Raw genomic sequence first — 16,896 nt, 5'->3', positions numbered from 1 at the left:
TGTTATTTTCTCCCAATTTGAAATGCCCAATTATTATTTAGGCTCAGCTCATCGCTCCCACCCCTGCGCTGACTTGAGGTGAGCCGAGGACACCCTCCCAACCTAGACCCACCCCCGCCAACACTCAGCCAATTGAGCACTGCCTCCTGGGAACTCCTGTCCACTGTCGGCTGTGGAATAGCCCAGACTAGAAACGGAGATGTCCAGGCTATAGGGCGAATCCTGTAGTCACGCAGAGCGCCTTTGGGGGGCGTCACTCGGGAGCCCTGCTTTAACATTTTTAAACTCCAGTATTGCACCAAATATAGCCTTGCAGCCAAATAATATTTATTAAGAACAGACCAGGAAAACCCTCCTAGTTTAGAGTGAGATAGTCACATAATATAATTATGTACATGCACATAAACATTTTCCCATCGTGACAGAGAAAGAATGAATCTTGGTTATAAATCTCCCTCCCGACCTGTGAGGGCGGGTGTGAACGGAACGGAGTGCCCCGGACTGGATGGTCTGACAATTATTCCAGGGAAAGGTGGAAGTCAGCCATCTAGAAAGGGGCGGAGTTACAGTACACCAAGTCATTGCCCCAGACTTCTATTATATGCAAACTTATGGAAACTATAATAAGATCCAAAAACAGTATCCTGGGAGACAGTCAACATGGTTTTAGGAAAGGGAGATCATGTCTAACAAACCTGTTTGATTTTTTTTTGAGGATGCAACATTGATAATGGATAATTACAAAGCATATGACATGGTTTATTTAGATTTCCAGAAAGCTTTTGACAAAGTCCTGCATAAAAGATGAATTCTCAAACTGAACGCATTCGGGATTCAAGGAAACACATGTACATGGATTAGGGAGTGGTTAACATGTAGAAAACAGAAAGTACTGACTAGAGGAGAAACCTCAAAATGGAGTGAGTTAACAAGTGGTGTACCACAGGGATCAGTATTAAGTCCTCTGCTATTCCTAATCTACATTAATGATTTAGATTCTTGTATAGTAAGCAAACTTGTTAAATTTGCAGATGACACAAAAATAGGAGGAATGGCAAACACTGTTGTATATATATATATATGGGAGATACTGAAATTGAAGAAGGAATCTATGAAAAAGACCTAGGAGTTTTTGTTGACTCAGAAATGTCTTCATCTAGACAATGTGGGGGAGCTATAAAAAAGGCCAACAAGATATTCAGATATATAAGTGTTGAATTTAAATCAAGGGAAGTAATGTTAAAACTGTACAATGTATTAGTAAGACCTCATCCTGAATATTGTGTTCAGTTCTGGTCACCTCGCTACAAAAAGGATATTGCTGCTGTAGAAAGAATGCAAAGAAGAGCCACTAGAATTATTCCGGGTTTAAAAGGCATGTCATATACAGACAAGCTAAAAGAATTGAATCTATTCAGTCCTGAACAAAGAAGAGTATGCGACAAATTAAATCATTCAAAATTCTACAAGGTATTGACAATGTCGACCTAAGGGACTTTTTCGACCTGAAAAAAGCAACAAGGACCAGGGGTTACAAATGGAGATTAGACAAAGGGGCATTCAGAACAGAAAATAGGAGGTACTTTTCTACACAGAGAACAGTGAGGGTCTGGAACCAACTCCCCAGTAATGTTGTTGAAGATGACATCCTGGGATCCTTCAAGAAGCTGCTTGATGAGAGTCTGGGATCAATAAGCTACTAACAACCAAACGAGTTGTTATTGCCTATTCCCTTTACTGTTTACTGTTGTCATCAGACTTTGTATTATAAATACACCATAATTTCACCAGTACTTTGTTGGTTGTCCTTGTCTTGAGCACTGCATCACCCTGTGACAAAGTGCCCGCCCCTGTGTGTATTTTCTGTTATATGTTGTGTGTGGTTTGTTAAATGTTGGTGTATAGTCATTGGTACACGGGATATAAACGGGTCTGCGTAACACAAGTGTTTAAAATGTATATTTGTATTTAGGCACGAGGATTGCACAGCACTTCACATGTAAGTAAAATGTAATATGTGAGCACAGGGAATTGCACTTTATTAATTCACATGCAGTTGTACTGACACTCCAATTGAATGATTGATTAGCAGCCAAGTCTCGGTACAGGTGCATAAAAGCAACATGTTTTCACCCACTCTGGGTTGTGTGTTCGGTGAGTGGAGAACGGGATTGGAGACGGAGGAAATACGAGTAATATTAATAGTAGTCATAGTCGTAGTAAAATATCTGCTCACCATGTTTTGTTTAGTCCATTTTGTTTGTCTGTTTATTTTGGAGAATATGCCATGTCTTGTTTTTGTTTGTTACAACCGTTTATTTTCTGTCTGTCTGTTCATTCATTAAATGCTGAGCGAGACCATTTGCTCAGCTCCACCAAACTCCACCTCTCTCTGTTGCTTATTTTCTGGCTCTGGTCTGATGTCACCCACTCCGGCCGTCTTTGTGACACACCTCTACACCTGCGCACTGCAAACCACTTTGCCACAGGGACGTGGCTAGGTGATCTGTTCCTTTGTTATGGTTAAGGGCGAACTGCTAAAGGAAAACCAAATCGTACCGTGAATGTTTAAAATGTTTGTTTGTTTTGTCCTGTCTAATTATATACTTGTTTCTTTATTAGACAGCTAACACATACTGCGAGCTGTCACTTAATGCCAGCACCAACCCAGACAACACTTCACAACTGTACACAAATAAATTGTATTTCACCACTTGTATGTTAGCACTCCCTCTGGACTTGTGATCGTGTGTTATATGTCTTTATTCTTTCAGGACTGTAACCCTAGGTTTTATAACAGTGCAATACACATTGCTATGTATTGCCTGGTATTATTCTTTGCGGTGCCAGACCGGGATTATAAAAATAAACAGCTGTTTGGATCGTGAACTTTGTTATCTGTCTTCTGTTTCGTAATCACGTCACCTCTTCATCTGCGCACTGCAAACCACTTTGCCACACCACCCAACTAACAATATGTTTTTTCATAGACCCAGGCTTCCCAAATAATATCTATAGATCAATTTCTTCAGCTTTTTGGTGTAAACTGACTGTACTGGTCCCATCAGGGACCCGATGGGTCCCAAAACCCACTAGAAAAATGTAAACTGTTGCTTCACATTGGGTAACCCTATTGAGTCCACTCACTTATTGCAGTAGAAGTCTAACCCTAATTTGGCTCCATGTAAATCACATGTTCACACTAAAGCTTTTCAAATTCCTAATGAAATAAAGGGCTGCATATGGGGTCAGACCCTTATAGATTGAAATTATAAACTTGCCCCTCTGGAGACTGTAAACAAGGTGACAGATGGGTGTCTCAGCTCATTCATTTACTAAATCATATGCATCACTGCACAGTCAACAATCACATAATTATACAGTAGTCATATGAAGTTATGTACCCTTTGAGGCTAAATCACCCTTTCTAAAAATCCAATGCAACTTTACTGAGTGTCAAGGGAGATCCGTTCAAGTGCTATAGGGAGGTCTAACACTATACTCATATGCATGCATATACAAGTCTATGGGTCTCATTTACAAAAAGGCACTAAAATTTATGGTACATGATAAATGCAATTACTGTGCGTGTTAATGATTTCCATGTTTACTATTGCAAATTTATTCATTTTATTTTTATTCAACCAAAAAAAAAAAGATACTGACAAGCTGTGAAATATGAAATAGTAAACAGTACCACTTTGAAATGTACCTTTTTATGACTTATGTCAGGACACTTGACTTCTTTTCTTGCACACTTGATAACAATACTCATTACATGTTCTAATTCTGCAACTTTTCCACATAATGCCTGTTGATGCAGAATCCAATGTAAGAAAATGGTTCTTTAATTTTTCCAGCACTCTGCTATTTTTTTGCTCAGTTGTATATGATGCACCCTCTGTTGTAATCCCACCACTTAGTTTCTTCCAAAGTAATTCTGCACTTCCCATGACTTCTTGAAGTTAGCAAAGTCCTTTCCTTTTGTTGAGACTCCACAGCTTCTTTAATTTCCAGTAAACTCAAAATGCATTGCTTTGTGCAGAGTATCATAGTAACGTCTTATTATATAATCTTTTATAACTGTAACCTTGCCTTGTTGTCAACATTATTCAGTGAAAAAATAATCATCTGGCTAATGATTTTGGAATCTTCTGAGTATCACGGTGGTCAAGGGTAAGTCTCTGACATTATCGTGCACATTAAATTATCGCTCACAATACATGTAGCACGCATGGTATGTATGCTATGTAAATTAGCCATATACTGTGCACATAATCTAATGCGTTCTCAGTTAGTAAATGGGGCACAAAATTTGGATTTAGCAAGCATGTTAGTACTGATGTTAGTACTTTACGTGCATGCTAACTTCAACTTTAGTGCCCTTTAGCAAATGAGGCCCTATGTCTATTTAGAAAGAGTACAGTCTACATGGATCCAGTTCTCAATGTTCTTTAATTATGGTTGTTATTTTTTTCAAGTTATTCACATGTTTTGGCTCCTGGCAAAACAATTGGAGGTGTAAAATGTTTACTCCAGAGCATGCATACCAGCCTTTGAAAATTACTTAAGGGCTTTAGCAAGTTTTTCACAGATTTATTGCTTTGTGAGTCTCTAAAGGTTGATGCTAAATTTGTGATGCATTCATCAGTTACAACAGAAGAGGACTTGGACCTCAAAGATATTAATCTCTGCCACATAGATGTTTGACAGTCATTATTAAACTGCCGCTATAGTAGTGCAGTATTATTTTGAGTCAGCTTTCATTCTTTTTTTCAGAGAAAAGAAGAAAAAACATGCCTAATTTCTAGGGGTGTGCAGAGAACACATTACTTGTCTGGGAGAAGCGAATGACTCCACAGGAATAAAAAGGTGTTCTATTTTTCCTGCCAGTCGCAAGTGCCTACAGTGAAATAGACCAATAAGAACCAAAGTCAGTTCCCAACCCACTCACAAAACCACGCCCAGGATCATCTCCAGCCCTATTTCCAGACACAGCCCCAAGGTCAGTCTCAATCCCTGCCCCAACCTCTGCCCCAACTCCAGGATAAGCGCCACCTGCAACAGCTTTAATGCAGTATGGACTGTTGGGACTGTGGGAGATGGTGGACGAGAAGGGAAAATTATGTAAATACAGTAGTTGTTTGTGTACAGTAGTTGTTTGTGTACAGTTTGTGGGCACCGGTGGGTGTATTACGTTTTATTACTGCGAGTGTGATGGTGTGTTTGACCTCGTTTCCATGTCAGCAAGGCCTCTCTCTCGCCTGGGTGTGTGGCGACTTCACACTCTCTTTGGTGCGGGTTGGCTTTGCTTGCTTGTTCTATAATCTATGCTGCGTGAAATGTGTGAATGGGCCACCTCTGTCTTGTGTGGGATTGGGTGGGAGAACAATGAGAGGGATAAGGACAGGGTCACATGACAGTTTCTGATAAAATATGCACTTTTGATGTAGATACAAAATTCACTCACATTGTATGCACTGCTTGCTCCCAGTGTAGATCCACCTTAAGAAAGATATTATACTATTCTACATTGCTGAAGGCAGCACAGGATAATGGCCCAGTCTTCAAACCTATCACCCTTTCACTAAACTAATCAGCAGAAATACAAAAACCACTAGAGATAAATCATGTTCATCTGTGCCATTTAATTAACAATATGATACAGTACATATTCTCTGATGCAAGTACTACCATATTATTACAGCAGCCTTAAAGTGAAATGTGGAGAGCATCCCCATGGGTATGTAAAAGAAAGGGGTCACAATGTTTTTTGAAATATTTGTGCTCAATTATCAAGATACAGGTAATAATATATCAATCACTTCTGGCAGCTTGACTGACGATTAGTTACATGCCTGAGCCTCATGTCGGCTCAGACAAACAAGGAGATAAAATACAAGGCTTTGATTAATGAGACTCAGAGTCAGGAATAGCTGCAGTTTAAGCACTATTGCACACTTTTAATACACAAAACAAACAAAACACAGGAACAAATAAACAGGCACAAAGGCCAAAATAACAGGTTTAAACCAAACAATATTTACTACCGACTGTAGGCTGGGCATTCGCCTTCACTACAGACCTCCCAACACAATATACATTAATTTCCAAACTCACCTAAACACCAACTCCCAAATAAAAGATAGTCCTACTTACAGTAAATGCCACATGGCTGGAGCCTAGTTAACCATTATTTATTTAATTAAGGCTCCAGCCACATTCTCACATGTTTTATGACAGGGAGGATTTCAACCCCCTCCCTGCCAACTCTGTACATTTAGGGCTTTCGCCCTGCCACAGCATGTCTAACGGTCTGCAGTTCCTAGTGAGTTATATTTTCTTACCCTCACCTATCACTGTTTAACTCTTTGGATCTTGCACTGTGAATGTTGCAACAGCTCAGGTTTATTTTGATTGGAAAAAATGATGTTCTGTATCCCGGGGAGACATAGAAGAGTGTAATCTTTTACTTGTAATGAGAATTTATAATTTACATGCGGTTTTGGTTTCAATTTTAAACCCTCCTGTAACTAGCATTTCAGAATAAATATTAGACATATTATGACTCCAGAATAGGAGGTAAAACTTTTAAATGTAAATGATTTTTATTTAGAATGGCTATAAACTACAGCTGAAGCCATTGGTGCAAAGAATCAGACCTCTCTAAGTCATCTTATGGTACCTACTACAGTCTGTTGGAAACTTCAAAGCCTTTTAATTCACTGATGGTATCAATTGTGTCTGTAGCTGTGGTTTGATAGCTTTGTTATTTGTCATTGCAGCTATAAATATTGTAGTAATGGTAACTGATTAGTTATTCTTCACATTGAAAACTTTCTTGTTTGGAGAAATGCACTTAAACCTTCTATCACATGAAAATACTTCATTTATTTGGTGTAACAGAGACAAAGTACCGTCACTGGATTCTTGGGCGCATGCGTGTGTCTGCAGTAAAGAGCTAGACGCTCCACATGAGATGCGCGGCAGGCTGTGCTTGTTTACAGGGAATGGCAGCTGGGAATTGTCCGGCTGCAGATTCCTGACCAGCAGGTGGGCGTGAACCAACGGATCGTCTAGCTATAAAAGAGAGCTGCTGACACACATCCCCGCTGATGAGCAGAATGTTTTTGTGCCCACATTTTTGCGAGTACTACTACCGAGACCACTGTGTGTATAACCAGGGCTGCTCTTATGACTGAAGTATTTAGTTTACTGGATTTAAAATCTCCAAAAAGTATAATTGACAGTGTGTCAGTGCAGGTACCTATAGCGAGAACTCCCATTTTAGAGGGAGCAGCGCTTCACCATTTTATATCTGTGTTTTCTCCCACTCTGTTTTATTTTGCATTTTTGTCTTTATTAAATACAGTAATTCAACATTTTTCTTCTTCAAAAGGATTCAATACATAACTCCTGCTGATTTATAGTATTTATAGTAAAATATTTATTTGTTAAAAACATTGTGGTAAAACAAACAAACAAACAACTCGTTTCAACACCTAACATGTCTTCATCAGATTATCTCAAACAGCATTTTGCTCATTTTTAATTTATACTGAAGAATATACAGTTCATTATTTATCAGCTAAAAGTTTAGTCTCCATTGTCTTTATTTCAAGATAACCAGAGAAAAAAAACAGGCAACAAACATCACCTTGCTAAACAAATACAATGCAACAATGCAGAATTCCTTCTGTGCTGTACCGCCTTACTAAATTTGCTGTGACAAAAACAGATAAACACCAAAACTGGAGAACCATTTTATCTTAATTTAAATATATGTGTTCATTCTTTTAGAACATCAGCTTGCCCTTGATTAGTCCTGTTTATTTATATAATCATTAGACTGCTTTCCTGGAATCAGGTTGGTCTATGTAGAAAGAAATAATTTCTAAGGGACAGTATTACTGTTTAAAAATGATAACATCTTGTGACAAATGAGACAATATTCCTTCTGTCTGAATGTCTGACGGTCGTGTGCTGAGCACATATCTTGGTGAAAAGCAATCATAATTTATTAGGGGCTGTGTAGTTGACCTTGATCAAGAACCGTCTGGACTAGGAACGTACGTATTTAACAAACAGCTAAATCCTAGGTGAGCATGTCTTGTAACATTAAGGCTACAAAATTAGATTAACAGTTTGAAAACTGTAATATTAGGGTATTAGGCTATTTCTACCATTAATGAACTGTTTTATCATTACTGTATTTCATATTTTAATAATATACATTTGTAGGTAGTATTCATTTGTATTTAACTGTTGACATGCTTGGTGTTTTTCTCAAAAAGTACAACATTATTCATATTTTAACCCTTGGTTTTCCTGCTAGCACTGCATAAACTTCCCTATAACAATCGTTTTACACATAAAAACAAAATAATCCCTTGTTATATATATATGTATATATTAGAAATGAGTCTGCATGTAATGTCAACACATTTTAAAGAGATACATTTTGGAAATACAGTTACAAAGTAACATTAAATTCAGTTTTGCAGTTCTATCTGGCAAACAAAGGGTTAACAAATGGAAAGTCATAGTAGTAATACAAATTATATGTACACATTGATGCAAACCTGTAATTGGTCTTACTAAACTTTAACCCTTCAAGAAAGATAAAGTATATTACCTGTGTTATTTAATTCAAATTAATACCATATTTCAAATAATTTGCATTGATGTTATGGATTAAAATATATGGTAGCATTTCAGGTTCTTGGGATAGAAATTAGGCTGAATTGAATTGAAAGGCTCAAGCCATTTATTTTTACAACAGTGATTAAGCAAATGAAAACATAAAGTGAGGGATGAGAACTGGGAGTCAAAGTGATTATTTCTTTGTTATTTCTCTACCCACTTAATCTTTCCTGCTCTCTCTCTATCTTGCCATCCATGCATACTCTCTCTCTACACTCTTGTCTCCCACTCTCCCAGTCATTTCCAATCATATCCCCTTTATATCTCTCTTATATCCCCTCGCTTCCCGCCCTTTAGGCCAGACCCCCACCCCCTGTGTCTTTTGTGCCATCCCTGCAACCCATTCCCCTACACACACACACATCATGAACCATGCAGCCCCTGCGAACCACACACATGCACACAAAATTACATTTTTACATTACTTATATTACACATCCCTGATCTTACATCATATCCCCCCAGCACTGCTACAATATGTTCATGTCAATGTGAGTATTTCCATTTTTCCATTTCCTTTTTTTTCAGTGTATCTTTGCATAGCAACACCTAACATGGCAACCTACTATATACACACACAGATCACATCATAAAAGGCAGCAACTTTTGCTAAAAATAAATAAATAAATAAATAAATAAATAAATAAATAAATGACAGGGAAGTGTAAGATTAAATAGTACCAAATTCCATAAATAGCATATCAAATATCAGACAAAATGCAGTCTTTATAAGGTTATAATTTTAAACACTGTGTTATTCACATGTAACAATATGAGCACTGTGCTCACTGAAGCACAAGGACCTGCAGCCACCTCTGCCTGCAGCACAAGCTGAAAATTCATGTCTTGATTTTAACGCTTCAATAACCAAAGTAGTTTTGTACTTCTATAAAAAAAGTTCTGGGAGATGCACAGGGATTTTTTTTATGTTTGTATCAGCGCTGGAGCTCTAGGCTAAAGAAACTGTCACAAATGCACCATTAGTATATACTGGCCAGGAAAGGTTAAGGTTTTTGCCTGAAAGGAAAAAAAAATGAAAATGTTGTCTATTTGAGTGATTGTGCATTTGCTGCCCCCAATATTTAATTCATATTTATAACTGCCTTGTGTAATAAACCATATATGTGCTATAATTTTTGTCTAATAAACAGCATGAATATAAGCACCCTGTACAAGCATTGAAATGTACCTCTTTCAAGAAGGTGCATGTGGCAGCAAAGCTCTGCCCTTTTTAAATTGGCAGGGATGGGGGTTAATTTCCCCTACCTGCCTGGGTTTATTATGTTCAGGTGGCTGGGGTTGATTAGGTTAATTAATGATCAGTCAGTGCCCAGCCACCTGATATAAAAGGAGGCCTCTGCTTCTCATTGAGGAAGAGGGAGCTGAGGAAGCAGGTTGGGATTTGTGTGTGTTTTGTGTTTTGTGTTTTGTGTTTTGTGTTTTGTGTTTTGTGTTTTGTGTTTTGTGTTTTGTGTTTTGTGTTTTGTGTTTTGTGTTTTGTGTTTTGTGATAAATCCAGTGAAGGCATTGCCCAGCCTGGAAACCTTATTTTTGTAAGTTTTGTTATCTTTCTATTTGTGTTTAAAGATCTTTATTTTGCCCTTGTGCACTTTATTTTTGTGTTTATTTATAATAAAATTGTTACTTTTTTGAACTGCAGACTGTCTCTGGGCTTCTATCCACTCGTCAGCCTGCCACAGTGCAACTTGCATTTTGCTTAATAATTTGTTTAATGTTTCAGATTTTTGTAGTTCACCTGTGTAAAATAGTTTTATTTTGGTATCACATTTTAAAAGTAAATAACAAGAATTTCTAAACATTTTAAACGTTTTCAAGGGCTAATACATTACTACAATACTGTCCCAAAATTCAAAACACAACCTTGAGGAATTTACAGTGAATAACAGGACATGGATGTGCTAAAAGGTCACTCTTTTTTTTTTTTACTGTCGAAAAGCTGTTTTCCAAGTCAGTCCACATACTCCAGATGCTGTGAAACCTACCCAGCCTGAAGTTTTTTTCATGCAGTTTCCAGAGCTCAGAACCCCGGTTTAAATGTATATTAATGACAATTGCATCACAGCACAAGAGTTGAGTCCAGTGCACAAAAGTGACATTGAATAAAACACAAGATCAATATCAAAATAATGTGCATGCTATTCAAGGGAATATCCCAACCAACAGTAACAGGCAGTGTTGTGTGCTGTACTGCCATTACTAATTCTGTCTTTAGCATAGTGGTTAATTTGCTTTTTTGCAGTGTGTGCAGTTGTCAGTTTATGACCGGCCTCTATGCTATTATTATTATGATTATTATTGCAGAGCAATGTACATGCTTGAATGCAATTTCATTAGTGGATACACTCTTTTTATTATTTGGTTTTAAATAAATGCAGTTGTATGTTTTTTTTTTTCACTCCCAAGTCACTTGTGCAATAATATAAACTTAGTGAAGCAAATACCCATATTTTAAGACTTAAAGCAAATTGTTGGCAGTCATTAGCTCAGCTCTGGCAACGCAATCCATTATAGGTACTGTAATGTTGACTTTAATCAAGTGCATTATAGAAAGAACTAATTATATCAGTTTGGATCTATGTATGAGCAATACATCATTCTGGATTGCAGAATAATATATTGGCCATGCCTCTTTTTAAGCTTGTCTAATATGCACTTGTCTTTTTTATCTGACCATCCATGTGTCTCCCCATCTGTCTGTCTTTTTTTTTTTTGTACCCCAGTTGATTCCACCATTGCAGCCTTGGTCAAGGCTCCACAGGTGGGAGGATAGCCTAGAAACCCTGTGTGCCCGAACCCACGAGTATAGAGTTACAGAGACACACCTGCAGATGGCACAGGTGACCCACCTTGCAAACATGGCAGGCATACTGAAGGGCTATATGTATGGCATACTAAGGGAAGCCCTGCTCCCTGAGCTGGTGGCTACCAAGTTACGCCTCCTTTTAGGCACGCTGCTTCAGATCTCCGGCCTTCAGGGGCTAGCCCTAGGCCAGAGCCTGGCAAGCCTGGTAGCAGCATGCAAACAGCTGTGGCTGTTGCAGGCAAGGGTCCCCAATGTGGATAAGGCAGAGCTGTTAGATGCGACAATATTCCCAGGGCATACCTTTGGGCCAGCTGTGGAGGAGATACTGTAGTGCTCCCACCGAGAACGTGAGGCATCTCAGCAAATGGCTGCACTACTCCCTATCTGTGATCCGACGCGGGGCAGGTCGAGCTGTTGGGCATGCACTATTACCCAGACGGTTCTGGTTCCCACGGCTCTGCTGGGTGACCTGAGGCATTGCCTACAGGCCACAGCGGCAGCGGGCAACTGGGCGCTCCCGCGAAGTAAGGCGAATGCAGAGCGTGGTGCGCACATGCACTAGCATTCTAGGAGGCAGTTCCAGGGCCATCGCCCTAAGAAGCAGCCTCAGCGTGCTCAGCCCCAACCTCACCAGCCCCAGTAGGGGCCCTGAAGGCTTATGGCATCAGACCCATATGTTTTCCATACACCAACTGCAATTCTCACGCTCTTGCACCTTGAACTCCTGGGTGTTTGCCACTGTGCACAACGCTTATGCACTACTGTTCCGCATGGGGCCTCCTCCCTTCCGAGGGATCACAAATTCATCCGTGACAGACCCTCTTCAGGTCTCGGTAGTCCAAGTGCTGTGCAAGTGAGACATTCGTCTTGTAGACCCCACCTCCCACAGAGAGGGGTTTTACTCAAGATACTTCTGGTACCCAAGAAGGACACTGTCTTTTGCTCCATCCTAGACCTGAGACTCCTCAATGAGTTTTTGAAGGAGAGGAGGTTCCAAATGCTGACCCACTGTGACATTCTCCACATTCTTTCAGGGAAGCATTTATGAGTTTTCCGGCCTGCCATTCGGCCTCATGCCCCTGTTGATTCTGTATCTCCGGGTGCACATTTCTTGGCAACCTGTTTTCTCAAGGATGCTCGGCGATTACGCCCTCCAAGGAAGGTCCCTCTCCAAATGGAGCTTTGATATTGTACTGGGGGCTCTCATAAAGGCCCTTTTGAGCCCATACACTCCATAGAGTTGAATTATTTGTCTATGAAGACAGCTTTCCTCTTGGATATCACCTCCTCAAAGAGGGTCAGTGAGCTACAGGCGCTGTCAGTGCACAACTCCTGTATGCGTATTTGGAACGATGGCAGCAGGGTGTCACCACATACAAACCCTTCTTTCCTCCCTAAGGTGATCACAGCCTTCCACATGAACCAGTCTGGAGTCTTTCCATCTACCTGTTTTATTCGGAGGAGGATAGGAGATAAAATTGTCTCTGCCCAGTGCGGGCATGGAGATGTTGTGTGGATAGGACAAGAGCTCTGCGTCATTCTGACCAGCTCTTTGTCTGTCATGGGATACGGAACCTAGGACAGCCCCTCTCGAACCAGCGACTGTTGCACTGAATTGTGGACACAGTCTCGACTGCGTATGATCGCGCCAGCTTGCCCCCACCTGGAAGGGTAGCCGCACATTCTACCAGAGGGTTGGCTTCATCTTGGGCCCTCTTCAGAAGGGCCTCACTCTCCGATAACTGTACTGCAGCTAGCTAGGCTATGTCACATACTTTCTCCAGGTTCTATCGCCTTAATTTGATAGATCCTTCCTTGCCTTTTTTAGGTATGAGGGTCCTTGAGGTTGCACACTCATACCGCTAACCTCATCTGCTGCATTCCTTCTCCCTCGCAACAGCTCTGGTATACTTTCCCATAAGTTGTTTTGGTGGTCGTCTTCCAATTTAAAGGGAACGTTAGGTTACTTACCGTAACCCTGGTTCCCTGAAAGAGAAGACCACCAACCAGCGAGGTCGCCCTCACGGGTTCAATACAAAAAGAGAACATGGCTACCGTGGGTTGACTGTTTAATCCCTCAGTGGACGGGACCGAGTACGTCACCCCAAGAAGGGGCCTATCAGCAGCTCTGATGTAAAGAGCTCAGCGATTATCTACCAATAGGCAGGCATATCCCATAAGTATGTTTTGGTGGTTGTCTTCTCTTTCAGGGAACCTGGGTTACGGTAAGGATTACAATACGTTTTACCATCTTAGCCAATTATTCAGTAAACATAGAAGTGAACTACAAATATTATTTTTTAAAAAAGGCAAAAAAAAAAATGATAACAATATCAATTGATACTGTGAGGGAATAGCAAATCTATGTTTACAGCTTAATAAAGGATGTTTATCAGGAAACATGTATAAAATACTGACCTGCCAATCAAATTGCCACTCACCATCCTTATAGGAAATATGGGAGGTATCAAACACTTCAGAGTGATTGGACACCTCCATGGATAAGTTTGTCATTCATGCTGTGATTGGTTAATTCACAGATGGTACCGTGCAGCAGCTAGAATAAATTGCTCTGGATTTGATTTGAGCGGCATCGTTCAATGACACTGCAATATTGTGATATTTTATCGCTCTGGTAATATTGCCGGTGATATTGTATGTGTCCCCACTTGTCACACAAAATCAGTGTTATCCTTGCTAGCCGTCCACTCTTCCCTGCCATTGTCAATAGCAATACATTATTTTGCTCTAGATTGTGTTCTTTGTTAAACTGTTAGAAAAAAAAACTGCCAGAGGGAAAAAAATAAAATAATTATTGCCGAAACCATGAGAGAAGACTTATCTCAGCTGTATCCTGTATGAAGATGGTGGTAAATATGAGTAACTACAAAGAAAATCAAAGGGAAAACAATGTTATATTTATCAACATTGTCAGTCCTTTGGTGTCAAGTATATTGAATTAGATCACATAGGCATTTTATGCCCCAAATCATATGGCTTGTCCTATCACATTACATGTCATTAGGCTATGTATTCTTATCTGTAGAATTAAAACATTTAAGAAATACACAGCTGTTTATGAAACCATGAAGCATGATTATCTAAGAATGCTTGTTCTATTACTGAGGAATTGCTTTAAGATGAATGACCCCTTTCTTGCACATGGTACTGTATATGACCACTGTAACCTAAAACATATAGGCTAGATTTTGTGTTTCTGTGCAGTGAGGTATCAGTAAGGCTGAACACACTTTAGGCATTATTTTAAACTAAGGAAGGGCAAATTGTCAGAGAGGAATACAATTGTTTAAACAATACAACCTCTGCAAGTAGTTTTTTTGTTGCTGGTTTTATAGTATTTTTTTACTGCTGTTAGAAATTGTGTCTCTACCTTTTGTTTTGTATCAATGGAATAGTTTTACATGTTTTTCAAAACATTTGCAAAGGTTTTATTTTCCTACATACACACAACACTTTCATCTAAAAGAAGAAGAAATATAAAACTTTAATATAGCTGACACCTAACATTGCATCTACATAATATTACCCATGATGAAAAATAAGGAGTGGTTATGGCCAATTAAAAAAAAGTATGCTTGATTAACTTTCACATGCTAAAATAGAGTAACCTATTCACATTTAACAGTATGTAACTTCCAACCCCTTTTTAGTATAAGGACAATGTGAACAGACTGCCGTGACAGGTGCTGCTCTGCAGCATGCTCCTTCATTACTGCCGCAACCACTGTGCTCACCTCAGTGGCCTCTATATTTATTCTGGGCACACATTTTCTCACACTTCTTTTGGAGTAGCTGTCCAATGCAATTCACATGGCCTTTTGGAGGTCCCCACACAAAACACTGTGTAAGGAAATCAGAATTATTGAATTCTGTTTTTTATCGACAACACTGCCATTTGCTGCGATTACATGGCTGAACAAGCAAGGCTTGCCCACAGCAACTGAAAGGAGAGCCAACTTGCAATTCAACGGTTGCTTCCTTTTTCCTGCTGCTTACTCAGAGCAAAGCCTGCCAGTGTGCTACCTCCCTCCCTCCTTACTTACTGTACCTACCTATCAATCTACATACATACAGTTGTCCTTTACTGAGCAATTACAGTTTGTGAGAACAAACTAGTAACAGTTCCTTCAGTGCCCGCTATGTGCATTATATCATGGCCATTTACTTTAGTTGTTAGAGTTATTGATCTCTTAATTGAAAAATCATTGTCAACTTACGCAATGCAATATGTTTCTTTGGATTTACTATAACCTTTGTCTCCTGGCTGTGATTATAGGGGCAATAGATCACCAAAGGGTATAGCGTGGCAGAGTTATCAATCAAAGTTAGTTTGGTGATTACCAAAAACATATTTGTTAAATAATCTGAAGATTAATTTAGTGTTTGCATATGAAAGATGGGAAAGACTGGAAGACTGCAAAAGTACATTGCGTTATATTCTTAAAGCTGTTTACTCCAAATCATCATAATGTAATTTAAAAAAAAAAGAAAACAACAAACACCCTCAGAAAAAAAGGGCTAATTACAATTTAGAGTAAATGGGTTTAAGAATCCATTAAGTACTGTGACATGTTTGTTGTTATGGCTATGTACGTATACGTGTTAGGACCCCAAGTCCTGTACAGGCAAAGTGAAGTGTTCTATAGTCCTTATATATATATATATATATAATATATATATATATATAGAGGCAAATTAAAGTTCGGCATCAGTCAAACCTGGTAACTCGGGCTGGCTGATCCATCTTTTGAAAAACACCGATTTGCAAGTTGACTCTTGCTGTTGTACTCAAACCATTTATGCTGAAAGACTCTACGGAGGATAAGTATGATCTTGAATATAGTTTACATATATTAAGGCATGATATTATTAGAATAGGAGTATTATTGTTAGCTTTAGAGATGTTGTTATATTGTATGCATTTGAAAGTATTTTGGATGCCTTAGACTGCCTAAGTGACTTGATGTCACCATATTGCTTTCAAGTATTAATGCTGTCAGTTTGCAAAGACACCAGACTGCCTGGATTGTCTATAACATAAGATTCAAAGTCGATCTGTGGTCACTCAAACCATTAAGTGTTAATAAACCAAAGAAGTGAATATATACTCTGATTCATTAAACTTTGAATAACCAAATCTGTGTGATTATTTTTGACTAAATGCTGTCTGGGTATGTGAAAATCTGTGAGCCAGTTCACAAACAATGACTATAGGAGTTTATATAATCCCCTTACGTTTCAAATAGTGTAGGTGTCCTGTGGGGGCAATCCATGGCCAGCTAGTTTGTTGGACCCATATCATTCGGAGGGCAGGGGCAGGAAGCTAAATGTATCCCTGATTTAATGGG

This window comes from Polyodon spathula, chromosome 1 (genome assembly GCF_017654505.1).
Source record: "Polyodon spathula isolate WHYD16114869_AA chromosome 1, ASM1765450v1, whole genome shotgun sequence".
Lineage (NCBI taxonomy): Eukaryota > Metazoa > Chordata > Actinopteri > Acipenseriformes > Polyodontidae > Polyodon > Polyodon spathula.
Note: the sequence above shows the minus strand (reverse complement) of the source record.